The following is a 21,714-nucleotide window of genomic DNA, read 5'->3' on the forward strand; positions in this document are numbered from 1 at the left end:
CTACTCCTTTTTTTTTTTTTTTTTTTTTTAGTCTCACTCTGTTGCCCGGGCTGGAATGCAGCGATGTGATCTCTACTCACTACAACATCCACCTCCCACGTTCAAGCTATTCTGCCTCAGCTTCCTGAATAGCTGGGATTACAGGCACCTGCCACCACGCCTGGCTAATTTTTGAATTTTTTTTTAGTAGAGACAGGGTTTCACCACGTTGGCCAGGCTGGTCTTGAACTCCTGACTTCAAGTTATCTGCTCATCTCGGCCTCCCAAAGTGTTGGGATTACAGGCATGAGCTACCATACCCGGCCTAATTCTGCTTCATTCTTATTAAAGACTTCATAGATTTGATAGCATAGTTAATCTGCTTAAATAATACCCTGTTGATGGATGTCGAGTTATCATCATCCTGTCTTTTTCTGTAGAGGGAAAGTTTGTGTTTGTTTTTGTACATACATTTGGAGGCATATCTGTAGGTAGAGTCTTCTAATAGAATGGCTGAGTTGCAGGGCATATATGTGACACATTTTGGTAGATTCTGCCGAATGGTGTTCCAAAAAGGCTGTTTGGATTCAGACTCCCACCTGCAGAGCAGGAAATATTTGTTTTCCCACATCCTCACCAACAATGAAGGTGAGCCAGTTTCAGTTTTCCTAGTCCTGAAGATGAAAACACATGAGGTTGTTGTTCCTGTTCGTTCTTCTGAACACTGGCAGGGTGGGCACCCTTCACAGAGGTCTTGGTCTCTTGCATTTCCCCTTCTGTTAATTGATACTCATCGATTTCACTTTCTAAACACATGATTGTGTGTCTTTCTTATTGACTTGACAAATTCCTAATTCCTAACAGATCTCACTGCCATGCTATTGATGTTGTAAATATTGCTTTTAGTTTTGTTTATAAATGGGTTTTATTTTGTTTTTGTTTTTGTCTCACGGGTATATGTATGTATAGTTTTAGGTTTTGTTTTTGTTTTTCTTTCATCAGGCCAATACTTTCAATTTTTAGGACTTTGAACCTGTTCATCTTTTTCTTTATGGCTTCTGAGTTTTGTGTCTTTCTTGGGAAGGCCTTTCCCATCCCAGATTACAAAGCATCTCTCCTATGTGTATTTTTTACTAAAGTTGGAGATTTCATCCAGTGTTGTCGTCTTTGTCTTAGTTTCTTCATCTGTAAACAAGGATTGTAATATGTGCCTCTTAAGGATTCAACGAGATAATGTGTGTAAAGGGTTCCTCCTCCCTCCCCCACCCGTGTCTTATTCTGTTTGGGCTGTTATATTGGGCAGCTTAAATAAACATTTATTTCTCATGGCTCTGGAGGCTGGGGCATCCAAGATCAAGGCACCAGCAAATTTGATGTCTGGTGAGAGACAGTTTCCTGGTTCTTGGAGATGCCTTCTTGCTGTACCCTCCTATGGCAAGAGGGGCAAAGCAGCACCCTGGCGGTGATCTCTTTTATAAGGGCACTAATCCCATTTATGAGGGCTCTGTCCTCATGACCTAATCACCTCCTGAAGGCCCCACTTCCTGATACCATCACAGTGGGGGTGAGATGCCAACATATGGGTTTTGGGAGAACTCCAGTGTTCAGTCCACCCTCTCACCTTTCCAGTCACTGCACTAACAAGCCTGCCTCTTTCCTGGTGGAGTCCTCAGGGCTGTTTCTTTGATGCCAAGGAGGTGGGCACCCGGCCACCAGCAGGGGACTAGCTGCTTCCTGGGAGTGCTCAGGCCCTCACACCACCTTTGCTCTCCTGGAAAGTGACATTCTTCTCCTATCTACTTTCTAGTCCACATTTTGCTGTGCAACCGCAGGACTGGAACATATAGCCTTGGGCCAGAAGCCTTGGTGTCATCTTGGACTCATCTTTCTTTTCTCCCCACATCCAGTCCATCAGCAGATCCTCTCAGCTCTACCTTAAGACACAGTCAGAATCACTTCTCCACCCCTCCTCTGCTACCACCTGGGCCAGGCCACGTGACCTCCCACTTGGATCCCTGCGGTGCCCGTCCCACCCTGCCCTTGCAGCCTGCTCTCCTAACCTGCATCCCTGTGGTGCCCGTCCTACCCTGCCTGTGCAGCCTGCTCTCCCACAGCAGCTGGAGTGACTGTTTAAAATGCAAGTCCAGTCATTTCCCTCCCGTACTCAAAACGCTCCAGACCCTTCCCACATTATCAGAATAAAAGCCAGAGGTCCCACTGTGGCCTGGCAGGCCCTCCATGGCCTTCACCTTCGTTTTCTCTCACTTCATTTCCCCTCACTTCATTTCCCATGCTTTCCCTGACATTTCTCTCACTGGCTACCTTGCTCTTCCTCAGGTATGGCCTTCGCTCCCTGCTGCCTGGAACCCTCTCCTTCTGGATTCTACAGGTCTGGCTTCCTTATTTCCTGCAGGCACCTGCTGAGTTGCCGCCACATGGAGAGGCCTTCCCTGGCCCTATCTCAAGCACCCCCTAATCCCCCTTCACTCTCTGTCCCCCTTTCCTTCCTCAGTCTTCCTCTTAGCACTAAGCATTGTCTGATACATTATACATTTACTTGTCCTCTACTGGAATGTCATTTCCATGAGAAGAGAGACTTTGTCTTGTTCCCTGCTGAGTGAATCTCCAGCTCCTAGAGCAATGCCTGCCATATTGCAGCCCCTCACCTGTTTGTTGAATGAATATAGAAATGTCGAACCTGGACTGTTTCTAATGAGGGCCCTGCCTGCTGTTAGAACCTTGGCTACCTTCCCTCTAGTGGGCCTCAGAGTGGGCAGTGTGAACATTTGCTCTTGTGAATTCCATTTCCCGTGGGCCTTGATAAGTTCTGCCATGGAGGGACGGGACTGGTGAGTGTATGCGTGTCTGTCCATGTTTGGGTCTGTCCAGGCATCGTCCTCCCAGTGGTAAATCATCAGAGCACTGACTGTGCCTTTTCACATGACCAAAGGGCAAATCAGCACACTCTTCTGCAGCCTCCCTAATTGGTGTCATCTTCAAAAACAACCTGTGGCTTCCGACTCTGGTTTTGCTTGTGAAAGTGTCTCCCTATTTCTCATGGAATATCTTAATGTAGCTGGGTACTCGGATCTCTCTGCACCTTCTCATTTTACCAAGCTATAAAATGAAGGCCTAAAAATAGGTGTGATAAGCAGATAAAGGCCATTTATTGCAGAGTCTTCCTCCTCACTTCACCTACAGCCCTGAGCATGTGCGGGCAGAGCAGCCAGTCTCCGGGGAGATGCATCTAGGACTTTGGGTGTTAGAACGAGGCATACTGGGGTGTCAGGGTGCAGATATTTATCTCCTCTTCCAGTTGTGGAGGGGAGGGCTCCCTCCTTAGGCACCTACTCCTTCTCCCTCTCTCTGCCCCTGCCTTTTCTCTGCCTTTGATTAATTTTTTGGAGGGGATGATGTAGTTTAGAGCAATTAAGTTAATTGTCTTAGAAATCATGATTTCTTTTGGTGCATTGTTTCCTCTACAGAGACTTCCTGGCTCTTAGTTGCTGTCAGTGTTTAATTATGGTTGTCAGGCAAGATGATTTGAAATGATTAATGGGAAGATGCGTTTCAAGAACAACGGCAGGCATTTTAAAAATAATTTTTAAATAGACTTTATTTTTTAGAGAAGTTTTAAGTTCACAACGAAGTTGAGAGGAAGGTGCAGAGATTTCCCATCTACCCCCTCTCTCACACATGCACAGCCTCCCCCATTATCAGCATCCCCCAGCAGAGTGGTACAGTTATTACAGTTGATGAACCTGCATGAAGCATTGTGATCACTCCGAGTCCATAGTTTACAGTGGGGAGCATCCTTGGCGTTGTGTATTCTGTGGGTTCGAACAAATGTGTAATGACATGTGTCTACCATTATAATATCCTACAGAGTAGTTTCACTACCCTAAGTGAAAATTAAAATTTGATCACACAAATAATAGATGAATGCATGCTACTTTAAAATATTAAAGCATTATATATAAAGCTAAAGTCTCTTTTTTCCGCCACTCTCATCTCAGATCTTGCCCCAGAATTAATCACTGTTATCAGCTTGTTTGTATGCTTCTATTTGTGCCCCAGGTAACCTTGGAGGATAGAGTGATAATACTAATGACATCTCTGATACCATTGGCAAAGGAGCTCGAGGGCTGGGACATGTACAGGGGACTTCACATAATTCTCCCAGCCGGCCGAGTGCGGTGGCTCATGCCTGTAATCCCAGCACTTTGAGAGGCTGAGGCGGGCAGATCACTTGAGGTCAGGAGTTTGAGATCAGCCTGGCCAACAAGGCAACACCCTGTCTCTATTAAAAATATAAAAATTAGCTAGGTGTTGTGGCATGCACTTGTAATCCCAGCTACTCGGGAGGCTGAGGCAGGAGAATTGCTTGAACCCAGTAGGCAGAGGTTGCAGTGAGCCGAGATTGCCTCACTGCACTCCATTCTGGGCGCCAGAGTGAGATTCCATCTTAAAAAAAAAAAAATTCCTCTCAGCAACCCTATAAGGTAGGAGGTGGGTACCGTTTTGTTAATAACAGCTTTGTTGAGATGTAAGTCACACACCATAAAATTCACCATTTAAAAATATACAAGTAAGTGGTTATATATTCACAGAGCTGTAATTCATCACCACTAATTCCAGAATATTTTTATACCCCCAAAAGAAACTGCATGCCCATTAGTAGTCACTCCCTATCCCTTTCCTTTCCCCTTCCCTCATCCTCTGGCAACCACTAATCTACTTCCTGTCTCCGTGGATTTGCCTCATCTGGACATTTCATATACACGGGATAATGTAGGAGTGGAATCGCTGGATCATATGGTAACTTCCGGTGTAACATTTTGAGGAGCATACAAACTATTTTTCAATGTGGCTACACCATTTTACACCAATGCCACTAACAGTGAAGGAGGATTCCAATTTTTCCACATTCTTGCAACGCTTATTATCGTCTTTTTGATATTAGCCGTTCTGGTGGGTATGAAGGGGAAATTTATTGTGGTTTTGATTTGCATTTCCTTAGTGACTAACGATGTTGAACATCTTCTCCTGTGCTTAATGGCCATTTGCATATCTTCTTTGGAGACGCATTCAAATCCTTCACCCATTTTTAATTGGCTTATGTGTCTTTATTGTTGAGGTTTTTTAAACCTGTTGTACAGATGAGCACGGCCCTTCCTCTGTGGCGGTGCACAGGGAAGGCAGAATTATTGCGATTCTCAGTTCATAATGAAATTTCTTAAGTGTTGGGCTGAGTTTTACTTCGATTATAGGCTTATCGTTTCTTCCGCGTATAAATAATAATAGTATTCATTTGTTAGTACATGACGGACATTGTATTCTAAACACTCTACTATTCTAAACAGCTCTGCAGAAACTGAGGCTCAGAAAGGTTACATTACTAGCCGAAAATTACCAGGTAAGAGACCAAGCCAGGGTCCAAGTCAGGTCTATTGACTTCAGGGCTTGTATTCTGAAGTCAATAGTTAGCCATCAAAAGAGACAAACAAATCCCATCTGCCAGTGTGTGTGCAGAACCCGTTTGTCTCTGTGGCAGTGGTAAAACAAATGAACAAACAAAACTGATGCCGTGATGCTGGGCCTTCAAGCTAGTGATGCTTCAGAATACACCACACCAGACTACCTGTAAAACATCTGCTCCGACAGGTTGCAGGCTGCTCAGGTTGAAATTGCTCCAAGCTGGGAGCTGCAGAACTGAAGTAGCCTTTCAGCAAAATTGCAACTTACTTGTTGAGAGAGGAAGTCTGAAGATGTTTCCTGGGGCCTCACCTCTTACCTGCTATTTCCTGAGAGTGCTTTGTTAAGATTTTCTCAGTTCTGTTTCTGGAGACAGAGCAAGAACCATTGACTTGAATCACGTTAGCACTGTGAGTGGGGAGAAGCATTGACTCCCTGGCTTCTCCCCACAAAGAGTCACCTTGACAGGCCCAGTAACATCCCTGTAGCTGTGGATGTGCTGGGTCACATCGTTGACCTGTAGAGGTCTGGCACAAGACTCAGGGAGGAGACAGTCCTTCTCTGAAGCCAAAGCAGATGTTTTCACTTCATGTGAATCATCTGGGGAATGAGAACAGTAGGCAAGGAAGGCAAGATCACCATTATCACAGGAAATGCTTTATTTGGCACCGCACCGGCTTTCCTAAGGCAGTGCCTGGAAACCTTGATCCTGATCTGCCTGCATCCCCCTCAGGAACTTGACTGCTCGGGCTCTGACTGCATGTCTAGCATATGCTGGGACTTCGAGGAGGAGGCCCAGTCCTCAAGAAGTTTAAAGTTTTGGGTAGAGAAACATGTGTGGATCGCAGTTACTGCAAGGTAGACTGTGATAAACACTCTCACTGAACTCTACTGAGCAAATGACACCATTCCATGAACTTGGATGATCATAGCTCTTTCCCATCTGCACAGCAGGTTAATCATTCTCACCCCGTGTAATTCACAAGAATGACTTGCGAGTAAATGAGACCAAGAATGTGCCAGAGTTGAGTGTACTAGTAGTGCTAACATTTTGGAATCAGAGATCCCTTTCAAGGGCTGATGAAAGCTTTGGACTTTCACCTCAGAAAAATTACTCTGGAGCGTGCACTTAGATGACTTTGCAAACAATTTCAATTTCATGGTTTTTATGAACATCCTGAAACCCATTCATGGACCCCTGTGGGGACCCATAGGTCAATAACACCTGTTTCAGTGCTTATTCCCTGAGGGGTGCTTTTAAAGTCCCAGGTAAATTCACATTACTATTATTAAGAATCTTATGTTTCTCAGTTACTTCTATGTTAAAAATCTTTCTCCTAAACAATTATTTGCTAAATATCCCTTATAACTAGGTATTATTTAGATTGATGAACTTTAAGGATAAAGCAAAAGCAAGACAATGAGACAATCTGATTGGCTAGATTTGTCTTCTGTTTTGTGTACATGTATAACACAAAATGGAAAACAATTGCAGAGGTGCGGGCTTTAAAAAAAAATACAGAAATAGAGCACATCAACCTGGATTTTCGGTATGACATCTTGTTTGGTTGTGCATTTCAGGGGCTGCAGAGCCCACGGAGCTATTGCAGGGAGGCAGCGTTAAATCTGCTGCTCTTGTAAAACTAATTGTATGGCATATAGCTGGGGTGGCGTGTGTATAGGAAGCTGAGAGCATTGGTCACGCCAGGTTCCCTGAGACGGGAGGCAGGATTGACAGCCACAGCTTGGTCTCTGTGCTGGGGGTGGAATCTGCTGCATGTGCAGCCTCCTTCCTTCCCCCCGCCACCCCATCCTGGCAGGCAGTGGTGCTGGGCAGATGGACCCCATCCTCATCTTGGGGCAGATGTGCTACTGGCTGCCCCATCTGCCCACTCCTGCTTTGACTCTCCCTCTCTCTGGGCACCCGCCTCCCTGCTCCCCTGACGCAGCCCCTCTGCCGGCCTCTCCCTCTCAGTGGAATGTTCTGTCCCAGGAGGCATTGCATCACTGCTGACCAGCCTCCTGCTCCTGATGACTGGTTTGGCTCTGACCATGAAAGGGCTCAGGTTTGGGTTTCAGGGCTGCTGTGGGTGTCTCTGTCCTAGGTGGCCTGTCTCAGAGTTGGAGATGGTAAGGTCATGATAGCACCCAGCATCTCTACAGCATCATATTTTTCCCTACTAGAGCACTTTCTAAGGTCTTCCCTATCCTCTCATGGCATGGGTTACTGTTCCAAGCATCAGCAATGGGCGACGCCCTCTATTCACTTGCCTGTCACTCTCAGGTAGCAGATGGAGGCAGGAGTACTCTGCACCCAATGAGAGTTTCACTGGTGCATAGCTTGGTGATTAACCCCAGTTCCTCCACCCACTGGATATGGGATCATGAACGAGTCACGGCCCTCTAAACTACTTAGTGTCATTGTCTGTGAGGTGGGACCAACACTCACCTCTTTGGTTTTTGAGGATTAAATGACACTGGAGAAAAACTACAAAGTTTGGGGTCCTCAAAACCACTTTCACTTCTGATACCAGTTGCAGGTTCAAGGGTCTCCAAGACCTCATTCAGGTGCAATAATTTGTTAGAAAGTCCTACAGCACTTACTGAAAGTGGTTATAATCAAAGTTATGGTTTATTGCAGCAAAAAGATACAAATTAAAATAAGCTGAGGGCAGAGGTGCACAGGAAAGCTCACTTCAGCCTGTTTTTTTTTTTGTTGTTGTTGTTTGTTTGTTTTTTTGAGACAGTATTTCGCTCTTATTGTCCAGGCTGGAGTGCAATGGCGTGACCTTGGCTCACTGCAACCTCCAGCTCACAGGTTCAAGTGATTCTCCTGCCTCAGCCTCCTAAGTAGCTGGGATCACAGGTGCCCGCCACCCTGCCCGGCTAATTTTTTGTGTTTTTAGTAGAGACAGGGTTTCGCCATGTTGGCCATGCTGGTCTCAAATTCCTGACCTCAAGTGATCTGCCTGCCTTGACCTCCCAAAGTGTTGGAATTACACATGTGAGTCACTGTGCCCAGGCTTTTTTTTTTTTTTTTTTTTTTAATAATAAGAAATTCCCCCTTTTATCTTTAGTTGACACATAATGTATGTATTTCTGGGATATAGCATCGTATTTCAATATGTGTACCTAATTCATTTTTTCAGTTTTTGGGTTTCTGATTCATGCACGGTTTATTCTGGTGTTTGGTGTCAGATGTGGGCTGCAATTGTATCTTTTTCCAAACGGCTGTCGAGTTGTCACAATACTATTTATTAAAAAGTCCATCCTGTTCTCACAGATGTGAGACACTATCTCAATTATATTTTAAATTTTTGTATATGGTTGGGTTTACCTTTAAACTTTCTGTTCTGTTTTAGTTGTCTGGTTGTTTACTCATATGCAACATTTTGATATAGAGAAGACCAAATCACTTCCCTCTTGGCTCTTATTTATAAGGGGCTTATCAGTTAATTTTGTATATTTTTCTTTTTTAAAATTTTACTTTAAGTTCTGGGATACGTGTGCTGAATGTGCAGGTTTGTTACATAGGTTTGTGCCGTGGTGGTTTGCTGCACTCATCAACCCGTCATCTAGGTGTTAAGCCCCGCATGCATTAGGTATTTGTCCTAATGCTTTCTTTCCTCTTTCCCCCATCCCCCGACAGGCCCCAGTGTGTGATGTTCCCCTCCCTGTGTCCATGTGTTCTCATTGTTTAACTCCCAGTTATGAGTGAGAACATGCAGTGTTTGGTTTTCTGTTCCTGTGTTAGTTTGCTAAGGATGATGGTTTCCAGCTTCATCCATGTCCCTGCAAAGGACATGAACTCATTCTTTTTTGTAGCTGCATAGTATTTCATGGTGTATATGTGCCACATTTTCTTTATCCAGTCTATCATTGATGGGCATTTGGGTTGATTCCAACTCTTTGCTATTGTGAATAGTGCCGTAATAAGCATACCTGTGCATGTGTCTTTATAGTAGAAGGATTTGTAATCCTTTAGGTATATACCCAGTAATGGGATTGCTGGGTGAAATGCGATTTTTTGAACCTGGTTTTTACTGGGGCTCACTCATGTAGCTGACAGCTGTGTGGCTGGCCCAGGTCTCCAGCCTCTCTGGAGATTGAGTTGATGCTGCATGGCCCAGAGCCCCTGCCATAAATCATGTTATTAGACTATCTGGGTAGCCCAAGGTCCCCACTCTTCTCAGGCAGTCCAATCTAAGGGTGTAGAGGTTACCTCTCAGAGTCCAGGGAAGGGGAAAAGCCAGACTTCTTTTTGGATAATGTTGATTCTTTACTAGACAGGTAGACTTTGGTAAATTGCTGTTGGTGCTCATTTTTATGCCTAAGGTCAAGGTGAGGGGGAGTGACTTCAATTTTCTCTCTTTTTCCTTTCTCTTTAATTATGTCTGTGGTCTTGGGAGGGTGTCATTTATTGTGCCTACTTGAAGTTATTATCAGGGCGTGTTTTTGCCCAATCATAATGCTTCTCGTTTGTGTGGTGCTCTCAACCTGTCAGGCTCACATGTACTTGGTTAAGTCTCACAACAACCCAAGGAGGTGGGTGGGCAGGTGTCATTATCCCAGTTTTACAGGTGAGGCGGGTGATGTCATAGGAGGCTTGCCAAGTCGCCAGGGCTCAGGACTGACAGCAGGCTGTCCCTGCGTATCTTTCTGCCTTCTCTGCTGACCCCCTGAGCGATACTGCTCTGTTTATGCACACAGCCTTGAACTGGTTGGGCCTGGGTTCAGATCTGGTCCCTGTCACACCCAGGCTGTGTGATCTTGGGCAGAATTTCTTCACTGCTCCCCTGCCCATAGGGTTGTTGTCAGAATCATGTGCACTGAAGCATGTAAAGTATGGGCTTTTAATACTGTTTGCTGAGACAGAATATTGGTTACTGTTGCTGCAACCATTGGTTACTGTTGCCGCAATAATTTCTTCAAGCCTTGTGCTAGGTGTATAAGAAATTCAGCATGAGAAAGTATCTTGGATACAGAGAAGGCAATTTATGGCACAAAATTTAAGAACATGCAAATTAAAGGCTCCCAATTTTAACCTCAATAATCCTTTTCACGTAACTACCAGGTAATTATTTAAATAGTCAATAAAATAATATGTGGTGTTCCCAAAGCTCTCTCCTGCGAGGCGTTGTCTCTTCCTTCAGTCCTGGTGCCTGGGCCTCTCTTTTCTGCCCTTCCTGCCTCTCCTTCTCACCTAGTAAACCTTACGCTTTTTTCAAATCCCAACAACTTTCCAACTCCAGGTGAGGTTCGCACCCTCTGATGTACCCTTTCCTTTGATGCACTGATCAACCCACAGTTTCACAATTATTTGACAGTTTGATTAATATCTATCTCTTCTGCTAGGCTATGAGCCCCAGGAGGGCAGAAGCTGAGATCGTATCTCCCAGATTTGGCAGATGCAAACCTAAAAGTCAGGTGTGATAACTTAGAGGCTCCGGGGGTGATTCCTAGCCGTCCCTTATCACTGTAGAGAACACTGGCCCTTGTACCCTGGCTGCAGGGCAGACAGGCCTGAGGGGGACCGCATCCACCTGCGCCCTAGATAGGATGTTGGAATGCTGGAGAGGCCCTCTCCTGACCCCCTCTCTCAGGAACATTAATGTCATTTCTTCCCTATTTATTTATTTATTTATTTATTGAGACAGAGTCTTGCTCTTGTTGATAGCCAGGCTGGAGTGCGACCTCGGCTCACTGCAACCTCCACCTCCCAGGTTCAGGTGATTCTCCTGCCTCAGCCTCCCGAGTAGCTGGGACTACAGGCATGTGCAACCATGCCTGGCTAATTTTGTATTTTTAATAGAGACGGGGTTTCTCTATGTTTCTCAGACTGGTCTCAAACTCCCAACCTCAGGTGATCCGCCTGCCTTGGCCTCCCAAAGTGCTGGGATTACAGGCATGAGCCACCACGCTCAGCCCCTCTTTTTAAGACTGGTCCCAAGCACCAGGTGCTCATCTGCCTTGTTAGCTCTGCATGCTTCCTGGGAGAAGCAGACCCCTGGATAAATGACAGCAGCTAATTGGTTGCTTAAAACACATTCGAGATGGTTTCCTCGGACTTCGGTTCTCCTGACTGTGCATTAACACAGCAATGCCAAGGCAAAGTTTCCATGGCAAAGGTTTAAGAACATGCAAATTGAATGTGCCCGATTTTAACCTCATTAATCCTGGCTTGGAGATCCCCCAACCTCCTTTCTTGGGTGTCCCACTCCAGAATGCTCCTCCCGCCTGTCACAGGTCCTCCAGCAGAAATGAACACAGCTCCAGTCCCGAGGATTCCTCTAGCCTAGAAGAAGGAGGCAGCATTGTGCAGACTCTGGAGTCAGACAGGGTGAGGTTCTCCTCCTGGTTGTGCTGTTGACATTGTGGCCTTGAACAAGCTTTAAGTTGCTAGGAACTTCATCTGTAAAATGGCCCTCAGACCATGCCAGCGTGTCCTCCTCTCCAAAGCTCATTGCAGTGGGATTGAGTGCTCCCTTTATAATCTCTCCTGGATTCCTGAGTGAGGACGAGAAGCTCTGAGACCCCATGCCCAGCTCCTCCTTCCTCTGTGTTTCCCAATCAAATAACTGCAAGAGCAAAGTCATGTGGGAGAGGCCAGCAGGCAGGGAATCAGGAAGAAGCAGGAGGGAGGCATCCTTCCTGGTTTCTTTCTACCTCCCCACCCTCCTCCTTGAAGTGCCAAGCCGCCCCCCATCCTGCTTAGAGCATGCACACTGCACCAGTCGCTTCACACTGGCCCCATTAGAAACCAGTGGGTTAGAACTCTTTAGCCTTGTGTAACTTACATGCTTTGTCTAGAACTCCATCTGATAAGTATTTCCAGTGGTTCACTCGCTGGCCAGAGTGAGTGTGCGGTGTGAAACTGTTTTATCTTTTCTCAGTATGAAAGGCAGTCTTTGCTCTAGGTACTCTGCATGAGGCCAATTCTCGATATTTGGGGGCTGGTTGTTATCCATGTTGGGAAATCACCAGATTCCTCCCTGCTTTCTTATTTCCTCTCACCTCCTCCATGTCTGCCCACAAATTCAAACAAAAAACAAGGAAGCAAAGAAGCTGCTAATTTCCCTGCTTTATTCCTTTCCTTGAGAGAATGAAACAAGGAAGATGGCAATTCATTTGCTTCCTTGGTAAATAATAAAAGAATGGGCTCAATGAAGAGAGAAGCTAAAATTGTGTTTTGGATTTCCACGAGTTCAGTAATGTGCTATCCATAGGGTCTTACGCCTGTACCCTGGGTCACAAGTTCCCTCTGCCATATCCCATTTCTTTCTGAAAAACTCAGGAATCCACCTCCTTCAGCTGAATTCATAAATCTAGCCTTAGTTACAATTCTATCATTTTCTACGTGTGCTGCCATCTTTATCTTGATCTTTAAAAAATAATTTTTCAGAAGCCTTTTATATTATAGTTTGTAGAAATTATCATTTCTCCCTGTCTTGTTATTTAGGCTGATTCACCTTAGAATTTTCTGAGAGTGTGCTAATGAAAATAGACATTCTTATGTTAGAATGGCTCCCAAAGGCAAAAGCTGCATTTCTTTGTCCACTTCAGGTTTAGGCTTCTTCAGGTGTTTTCCTTAGTTGTATGCTGAGAGTGTTCTTTTCAGCTTAGTTTGCAAAATGCCCTTTTTTGTACTAAGTTTACCGTTGTAGTAAGATTCGAGATATAAATCTGGTCTTTTAAAATCCTTACCCTTGCATTTGGCATTAGATGCCTCTTCATCTCACATTCATGGACCTTCAGGTCCGTCTTCTCAGCACATCTAGAGCTCTTTCTTGTCTCCTCAATCTTCTCACCTATATTTTTCTAAAAGGACTGTGCATCTCAAACAGTGCCACTTTTTATCTTAATAACCATACTTTTGATAGTGACATTGTTCCCTCCCCTGCTTTTTGCCTTTTCTCCAGAGTATTTCTTATACACAGCATCCTTCAGTATTCCCATGTTGCAGTTCTCATTGGTTTATCTGTTTCGTGGTCATCTCCACTGTTTCCTATTCTCCTGTCCCCTCGCCCCTGCTATTTCTGTGGAGAGCCTGGCATTGATTTTCTTTCTGTGACGCGCTGTCAGTCATGGTTATTTCCCAGTTCCTCCATGCTCTTTCCTATGAGAATTATTTTTTATGAAGATGGGCATCCCTTCTCCAGCTTCCTCTCAGATTCCTTTTAAAGATTTAGGGGAAATGTTTCCTTTCTCCATCAGATGATTTCAGTTGCCCACCTATCCTGACTTCTGACAGAGGCAAAACCAGGTTTCCAAGGGCAAATTCAATTCACTGCTCTGTCTCCAGCAGTTAGGGTTCATTCTTAGGTTCTGAAATCAATCCCTAAATTTCTTTTCTTTCTCAAACTCAAATTTTGCCTTTCTGGGGTACAGGGTCCTTCTGGGCTGAGTGTGAGTCACCGCCACATAAATTCTGCCTTTGCTGGCCACGCACACCCATCGTTGGGTTCCAGAGTAAAAACTCTTCAGGGAGCCTCGCTCTTTCTCCTACTCTGAGAAGACTGAGATCATGTCAAGGGTGAGAACTTGGTCCCCTGAGTCTAGAAGTTTTGAAGACCTCACTGGAAATCATTGACTGTGTTGACCTCTGGAACCATCAGCATCCCTCCTCATTCCCCATAACAGACCCCATGAAACCCTAGGAAATCTTCCCAGGCTGCAGAACCTGAAAATAAGAATGACTACTCTCAGTGACCCATATCATCAGGGCTACTCACCAGGCTCAGAAAATGTCCTTTTGTTCTTCTATTTTCCATATGGAATCAATTCTTGTAAGTACCAGGATCCCTGCTGGACATCCTACTTCTGTCAGGATTTTTTGCTTCCTTCCCTTTCTGTCTCTGTCTCAGCATCGTCACCACCGTATTGCAGGAGGGAAGCTTGTAAGGCTCTGGAAGGATCCCTACAGCCAGCAACAAACAATGCTCTTTCAGAAAACGGAGTTTCTTTACTACTTACTTGAAGTTGTTCTTGGGATCTCTTTCTGCCCTTCTTGCTCCAGAGCTGGTTCATGGTGTCTCAATTCAGTTCATCCCTGTCCCCAACCCTGATATTTCTTCTAGGGCAGAATCAGTGACCCCTTCCCTGCCTTCACCCCTGACTGGGGATGTGTAATGTTGAGAGGGAGGATGAGGTGAAACCACACGGTACAGAGCCGGATGTATGGCGGGGAGAATTGACGACGTGGCTTCCAAATACCTACCCAAACAAATGTCTTTTGGAGGACGACGCTGCCTCTGGATAAATGATCTCCGGGTACACAGAGGAGGCATGCAGTGATTTGTGGTTACTATGAATAGAATTGCCCATGCAGGGCTAGCTCCTTGGGGTTCTGCACCCTGATTGAGGTCACGGTTGATCAGGGGTGCATTCCCTTTCATAATCCCTGGGGATCTTGCCTGGCATTTTTGTTTAGCTGGAGAAATATTGGCTTCACTTTGGCCACGCATTTCCCACACTGGCGTGGCTCGGCGCTTTCTGGCTGCCTTTGACATCCTGATGCCTGTGACTTTGCAGAATGCCCAGGAACTGCTCGCTCAGCTACTTTCGCTCTCTCTCTAAAGATAATCATCTCTGAAGCAAGGTAATGGACATGCTTTATCCCCAACAATTCGGTTTGCTCATCTGGGGTGCTTCTCAAAAGAACAGCCTCAGAGATGCTGACACATGACTTCAGCTAACCAGCTTGTGTGGGTGTGATGTTTAATCATGCCTGTCTTTTTCTTGTCTTTTCATTATACCTGCGAATGTCTGTTAACCACATTCACCAGATGCATTTCTTCTCTTCTTTTGTAAAAATAAATCAACCCCTCCCTTCCATTGGATGAGGAGATAATTATCATCATTCACTGAAGGTCGACATTCTGTCTTGAATTATTTGTCTTTGGGCTAGAGCTTGAAAGAAGCATTCTAATTCCAACATATCTTCTTGATTAAATCTGGTTTTTAGAATGTCATAGCGTGTGATAAGAGGGTCTCGTTTGTGTCCTGGGAGAAAATGATTTGTGCTTCCTTGGATGAGATGTTGAGCAAAAGGATGGTGAGATTGTAGGAGCAGAAAGAGGGATGGAGAAGAGACTAGAACATGGAAAGTCAGTTCCACAAATACTGCTATGTCAGTAGAGAAATGGCCCCTCAAGATTGGCTCTGGGCACTCATATGCATTCATGAGTCATTTACTTTCAGATATGGTTTTGAGTATTCTTTGAACTACAGGTGTCACTGGAAATGATTCCCTCTGCTCAATATGGATTTGCATCTGTGTTGAATTTCATGTTGTTACCTACCCTATTAAATCCTGTGGGTGAACTCATTTTTTTCTATAAGCCAAGATGCTGTCTTTTTTTTTTTTCTATCAAGGAACCAATACAAAAATTCCCTCTAACTTTTTTTTTTTTCCGAGTGTCCTTAATATGCCCAGACCCCCCAACCCACTGAGATCAGTAATTTTAATCTTAAGAGTAGATATTTTCTCATTTGTAAAATAGGGCTCCTGACTCAGTTTCTTGGGTATCTTCCCAGAGATATTCTTTACCTATACACAGTACCTCCCCACCCATGTCCCCTGAATCTGCGACTTTACTTTCCACAGTTTTAGTGACTCTTGGTCAACTGCAATCTGAAAACATTAAATGGGAAATTCCAGAAATAAACAATTCCTAAATTTTAATTTGTGAGCTGTTCTGAGTGGCATGATGAAATCTCCTACTGTCCCACTCTGTTCTTCCCATGACATTAATCATCCTTTTGCCAGTGTATCCACAGTGTATACACCACCCACCCTAGCATCACTTAGGAGCCATCTCAGTGAGCAGGTCCACTGTTGAGGTATCACAGGGCTTGTGTTCAAGTAACCGTTATTTTCCTTAATAACAATCTCAAAGCACAAGAGTAGTGATGCCGGTGATTCAGATATGCCCAAGAGAAGCCATAAAGTGCTTCCTTTAAGTGAAAAGGTGAATGTTTATTACAGGTGTATATAGAAAAAAAACATAGTATATATAGAGTTTGGTACTGTCCAAGGTTTCTGGCATCCAGTAGGGGTCTTGGAACATATCCCCCATCGCAGATAAGGGATAACTACCATAAACATGTATCTGCATGTATATCTTTTTTATGTGGAAAGGAACATGTCATACATACCTTCTAGCCACCATACTTAACTTCGTTTTGACAATGTATCTCTGAAGAGATTGTAGCCTGTTTGCACACAAGCCCGTACCTTGTGCTTTCGTCCTGATTGAATAGTATTCCATTGTATAAATTATTATAATGTGTTTTCCCAGCCCCCTATTAATCTAGGTTGTTTCTGATAGGTTACTGTTACTGACAGTGCTGCAGTGAGGATCCTTGCACACCCATCTTGGCATGTACGTATGAATCCATCGGAAGGATACATTTCTGTAAATAAGATTGCTGGGTGAAAGGTATATTTGCTTTTATTTTGATGAAAAACAGTCACCTAGGGCATGAGCATGCCTGTTTGCCCCACCAGTCTGCCATCATCTCAAGGTTTTATGCCTTCTAGTTAAGCATCAGCTACTACGTGTAGAGCTCAGGACACTGACTCACGCACAAAAGGTACCTAAGTCAAAGTTGCTAATTAACATGCATCTTAGTAGGAGTTTGGGGTATTTGTTCAGGACTGCTGGTTTCATGGCTAGATTAGTGAACATTCACCCCAAGAGTGAAAGGCTCTGGAATTTAACCACAAGCTTAGGCTTTGAGGAAATGGTATCTCCCACCCATCTCCCTTTTATGGCAGATTAACCAGGCGGTGGGCAGAACCGACCCTTCCACACACCAGCCTGTCTTCCTCAGAGAGCACAAGTGCATTTGCTGAGAACATTCACACTTTCAGACCTGGAGAGGGTGACACACAATTTTTTGGCAGCAAATCCCAAATAACATATATTTAGGATTACAGAGTCACAGTTTTGCAACCAGCGGGCTTGGAAAGGAGTTGCTTAAAGCAAGAAAACTGCAATGCAGTTTTTACAAAAATTAAAATATAAACTCCATCTTCCCAAATTATATTCCATCACGTTTACTTCTCTACAAATGCCGTTTGCACACAATATACCCAGTTTTCACTGAGTTCCATTCCTTGCTTCTTTCTTCCTTCTCAATCACACACTATCTGTGCATGTCAACACGCTGTCATATAGAACTTCTGCATAGAATAAAGTATTTTATTTTGTTTTGTCTTTGCTTTCAATTTTATACACTTTTGGGATTAGGTCATTGAATACTGATCCTGTTTTCATCTGAAGTTTCTTGGGAGAGGAAGTTTAAATATTTACCTTCATCTTAAAAAAAAAAAAAAAAGAAAGAAAGAAACCCACCCAGATGACAGAAACTGAGAGGGACATGGTGGTTGCAGGTGTCCACGTGTGCTGGGAATGCAGAAACATGCCTGGAGCAGTGGAGGCTGTGCTCTGGCTCTGCCAAAACACCCTGTGGGCCTATTGAGATCCACTACCTAATGGAGGAATTGCCTTCTTTCCTTTTTTCAGCAAATCTTTATTGAATGCTATGGTTTGAATGTTTGTATCCCTCCAAAATGCATATTTTGAAACCTGATCCCCAAGATGATGGTATTGAGAGGTGGAGCCTTTGGGAAGCAATTAAGTCATGCAGGCATGAGTGGGATTAGTGCTTTTATAAAAAAGACCCGGCTGGGCACAGTGGCTCACACCTGTAATCCCAGCACTTTGGGAGGCCGAGGTGAGCAGATCTCCTGAGGTCAGGAATTCGATACCAGCCCGGCCAACATGGTGAAACCCCGTCTCTACTAAAAATACAAAAAAATTAGCCGGGCGTGGTATCGCGCGCCTGTAATCCCAGCTACTCAGGAGGCTGAGGCGGGAGAATCGCTTGTACCTGAGAGGCAGAAGTTGCAGTGAGCCGAGATCGCGCCATTACACTCCAGTCTGGGCACGAAGAGTGAAACTCTGTCTCAAAAAAAAAAAAAAAAAAAAGAAAGAAAAAAAACAGCACAGACAAAAACACAACAGAGCTTGTTCACCCCTTCCACCATGTGAGTGGAGGTAGCAAGAAGGCACCATCTATGAGGAAGCGGGTCATCACCAGGCACCAAATCTGCTGGTGCCTTGATTGTGGACTTCCCAGCCTCCAAAACTTTGAGCAATACATTTCTATTGCTTTTAAGTTACCCAGTCTAAGGTCTTTTTGTTATAGCAATCTGAAATGACTAAGGCGCTAAAGTATAATGTATAGAAATAATGTGTGAACAGCTTGATAAATTTTTATACAGTTAACATATCCCTAAAATCCTGCATCCAGATCAAGCAACAGAACACTACCAGCACCCCGGAAACAAGTGGCTACCTTTTGAGTCACTCTCCAGCATCTGACGATCTTTAACAATGTTGACCTCTCTGAACATAGATTAGTTTGCATTTTTTTTGAGTTTAACATAATTGGAATGATATGGCATATACTCTTTTGTGTCTAACTTCCTTTTACGCAGTTTTATGTTTGTAACATTCATCCATGTTGTAGCAAGTAATTGTACCTGGTTAGTGTTCACTGCTGTGTAGTATTCCACTACAGGAACACACCGCTATTTATTCATTCTACTCTTGATGGATATAGGTTGTTTCTAGTTTCCGGCTATTGCAAAGAATGTTGCTGTCAACATTTTTGTGTACATACGTACACATTTCTGTCAGGTATACACCTGGGGTAGAATTGCTGGGTTGTTAAATTGCCTTAGCAGGGTTATAGGACCAGGTCTTGCCTACTGCTAGATTCTTGTCATCATTAATCATCATTCATATGCCAGGCACTGTGCAAGGCATTGGGAATAGTAAGGAGCAGAAGCAGATGTGGTTTCTGCTTTTGTGCCAACGTTAATTAAGCAAACACCAAGGTGCGGTGGTATGATTGCCATGGAGGTAAGTGCTAAAGAGGAAAGAGACAGGATCCCAGGACAGCTTGCCGTTAGGTTTTTTAAAGGGAAGGTGAGGGTTAAAGAAAAATAGAGAGAGAGTTGGCGGCCCTACAGCAAAACGTAGGCTTTTTGTCCAACATAAAACCTCCAGAGGTAGGGGACCAGCTTAACACCAGTGCCCACCACTGCTTATAGGCTGGGGCAATTATAGGCCTGAGCAGGAGGGGTCTGGGGGGGCATGGCCTACTGCCTGGGAAAATGTTGATAACGTGTTCCCACGATGAGGTGGTTTGGCCCTTGTTCCAGCGGAATGTGATGTTCCTTGCCCTTTCTCCCAGCAAAATGTGACAAAGTCAGGCAGTTGGTCAGGCTGTTTCTCACGGCCTGAACCCCCCGTGGAATGTTTCACTTTGACCAAGGTCTGCGAAATGACAGGGAGCTTACAAAATGGTGCAGTTTGGATTAACACTTGTGACATAGGAAGTGGATCTGGGCTGGGGGAGAGGGTGGCATGGAAGGGGGGCTTTCCTGAAACAGTGACACAGCTGAGATTGGAGGGATGAGGAGAGTATATCAGGGTATGGTGAGGGAGAAGCTTTCCAAGAAGTTGGAAGAGCATGTGGGGCATGTTCCTGAGCTGAAGGAGTGCCAAGGTGCCAGAGCATGGAGGCGGGATTGAGGATGGGGAGGTGGTGAGGCTGAGATTGGTGTGAGGGCTGCAGCCTTTATGCCTGTGATGGGAGCTCAGACTTACAGCCATGAGGTGTGTGGGTCTGAGAACTCTCCAGACCTCGCATTCCTTGCAGCTTCATGTCACAGCAGAGCAGGAAGGGCCTATTCAGCTACAGGAATTAGTAGGAAGCATTTGAAATGGTCCACAACTGCTCACAATCCTTCAGGGAGTTTATGTATAACTGAGAGAGTGTGGGGAGGTGTCTGGACAGTCAGGAAGTGACTGTCACAGGTGGCATTTTCTGGCTGGGCACAGGATCCGATGGATGTCTTTCTGTCTGTTGAGTGGAGCGTGGTCTCCTGAGGAACAAGGCCTGCATAGTCTGAGTTATGCAATACATGTGTAACTACTTTAGTATAGTTGAGGACTCTTGAAGTCATGCTGTGTCTTTAGGAAGTGATTTGAGCAGGAGATCATGAAAATTTTGCAAGAATCTGCAATCTGGAAGAGTGTTGATTCAATATACATTGATTGGGTGCCCACTCTGGGTTAGTATGTGTCTGGCACTGCCCTGGACACTAGGGATTCAGCAGTGAACAAAGATAGACAAAATTCCCCAACCTCATAATGTTTATATTCATCCAAAATGTTCTCTCAAAATAGTATTGTTTTGATGAGCTGTTGGATCTCTTGACCGTTCAGAGAATTTTACATTAGGGGAAAGTGCTTGTGTGTAGGCTTAAGAAAGAAAGTCTAGGATTGGAAAGTTGGAAACCAGTTTTCTACCGCCTTCCAGAAAGAACTGGAGGACTGACGTGGTGGTGGAAGGCAGAGGGGCAGGGGAAAGAGCACCAGCATCAGTGTGAACATTCTGGCTGGGACGCTTCCTCATGGTACAACTTGGGGCAACTTTGATCTTCTAAATGGGTATTAACAATTCCCACCTGCAGGACTGAACCTTGAAAATGCACTGAGATCCAGCACATGCAGGACTGAACTGCGGAAGTGCACTGAGATCCAGCAGGCCAAACCCCTGGCCTGAGTATTGGGTGCAGGACTGAACTGCGGAAATGTACTGAGATCCAGCAGGTCAAACCCCTGGCCTGAGTACTGGGTGGCTGTTGTGGCCATGAAGGCATGAGGCTTCTGTGTAACCTGGGTGACTAACACAGCCCACAAGCAGTGAAGAAGCCACTCCCAGCGGCCCTGCCTGTCTGGGTCCTCCTGTCCTCACTGGGTGTTCCCAGCCCCCCTGTGCTGTCTCCCTCTCCTTCTCCAAGTGCCCAGACCTGCTCCAGCTGCCCCTGATCCTCAGCAATGCAGACTTGTCTGGAAACGTGGGCACTAAGGCAACCTTGGCATTTCCAGGCCAACTGCTGAGATGAAACAGGTTCATTGTCAAGGCCAAGGCCAGGGCAGGAAGTCTAGTTGGAGGCCCCAGGGTAGCTCGCCCCAGAGTTCTGAAAGAGCGCTGTTTTGAATTTTGTAAACATCTGTTGGCTTGGGTGTGTGTTTGATGACTGTGGCTGTGGGTTGAGGTGGAGTAATGTTGACCTTGGAAGGTTAGGATGCTTTTGTTTCTGATGACACCATCTAGTGTAGGTCAAAAGGACTGTGTCGTAGACAGAAAACATTTTTTTTAAAGTTGGGTGTTTTT

The 21,714-nt window shown here is 44.9% G+C and overlaps 1 protein-coding gene and 1 long non-coding RNA gene across 4 annotated transcripts in view; one reads left to right on the plus strand and one right to left on the minus strand.

Moving 5' to 3' along the window:
* RBM20 (RNA binding motif protein 20) overlaps window positions 1-21,714 on the plus strand; it is a 196,653-nt gene that overhangs the window by 76,853 nt on the left and 98,086 nt on the right. The gene's annotated exons all lie outside the window — the stretch shown is intronic.
* LOC135965189 (uncharacterized) lies at window positions 3,569-14,374 on the minus strand. Its single transcript, XR_010578092.2, has 2 exons — window positions 14,187-14,374; window positions 3,569-6,054 (listed from the first exon to the last, which is right to left on the minus strand). It is a non-coding gene; the product is annotated as an uncharacterized lncRNA (long non-coding RNA).

The sequence above is a fragment of the Macaca fascicularis genome, chromosome 9 (genome assembly GCF_037993035.2).
Source record: "Macaca fascicularis isolate 582-1 chromosome 9, T2T-MFA8v1.1".
Taxonomy (NCBI): Eukaryota; Metazoa; Chordata; class Mammalia; order Primates; family Cercopithecidae; genus Macaca; species Macaca fascicularis.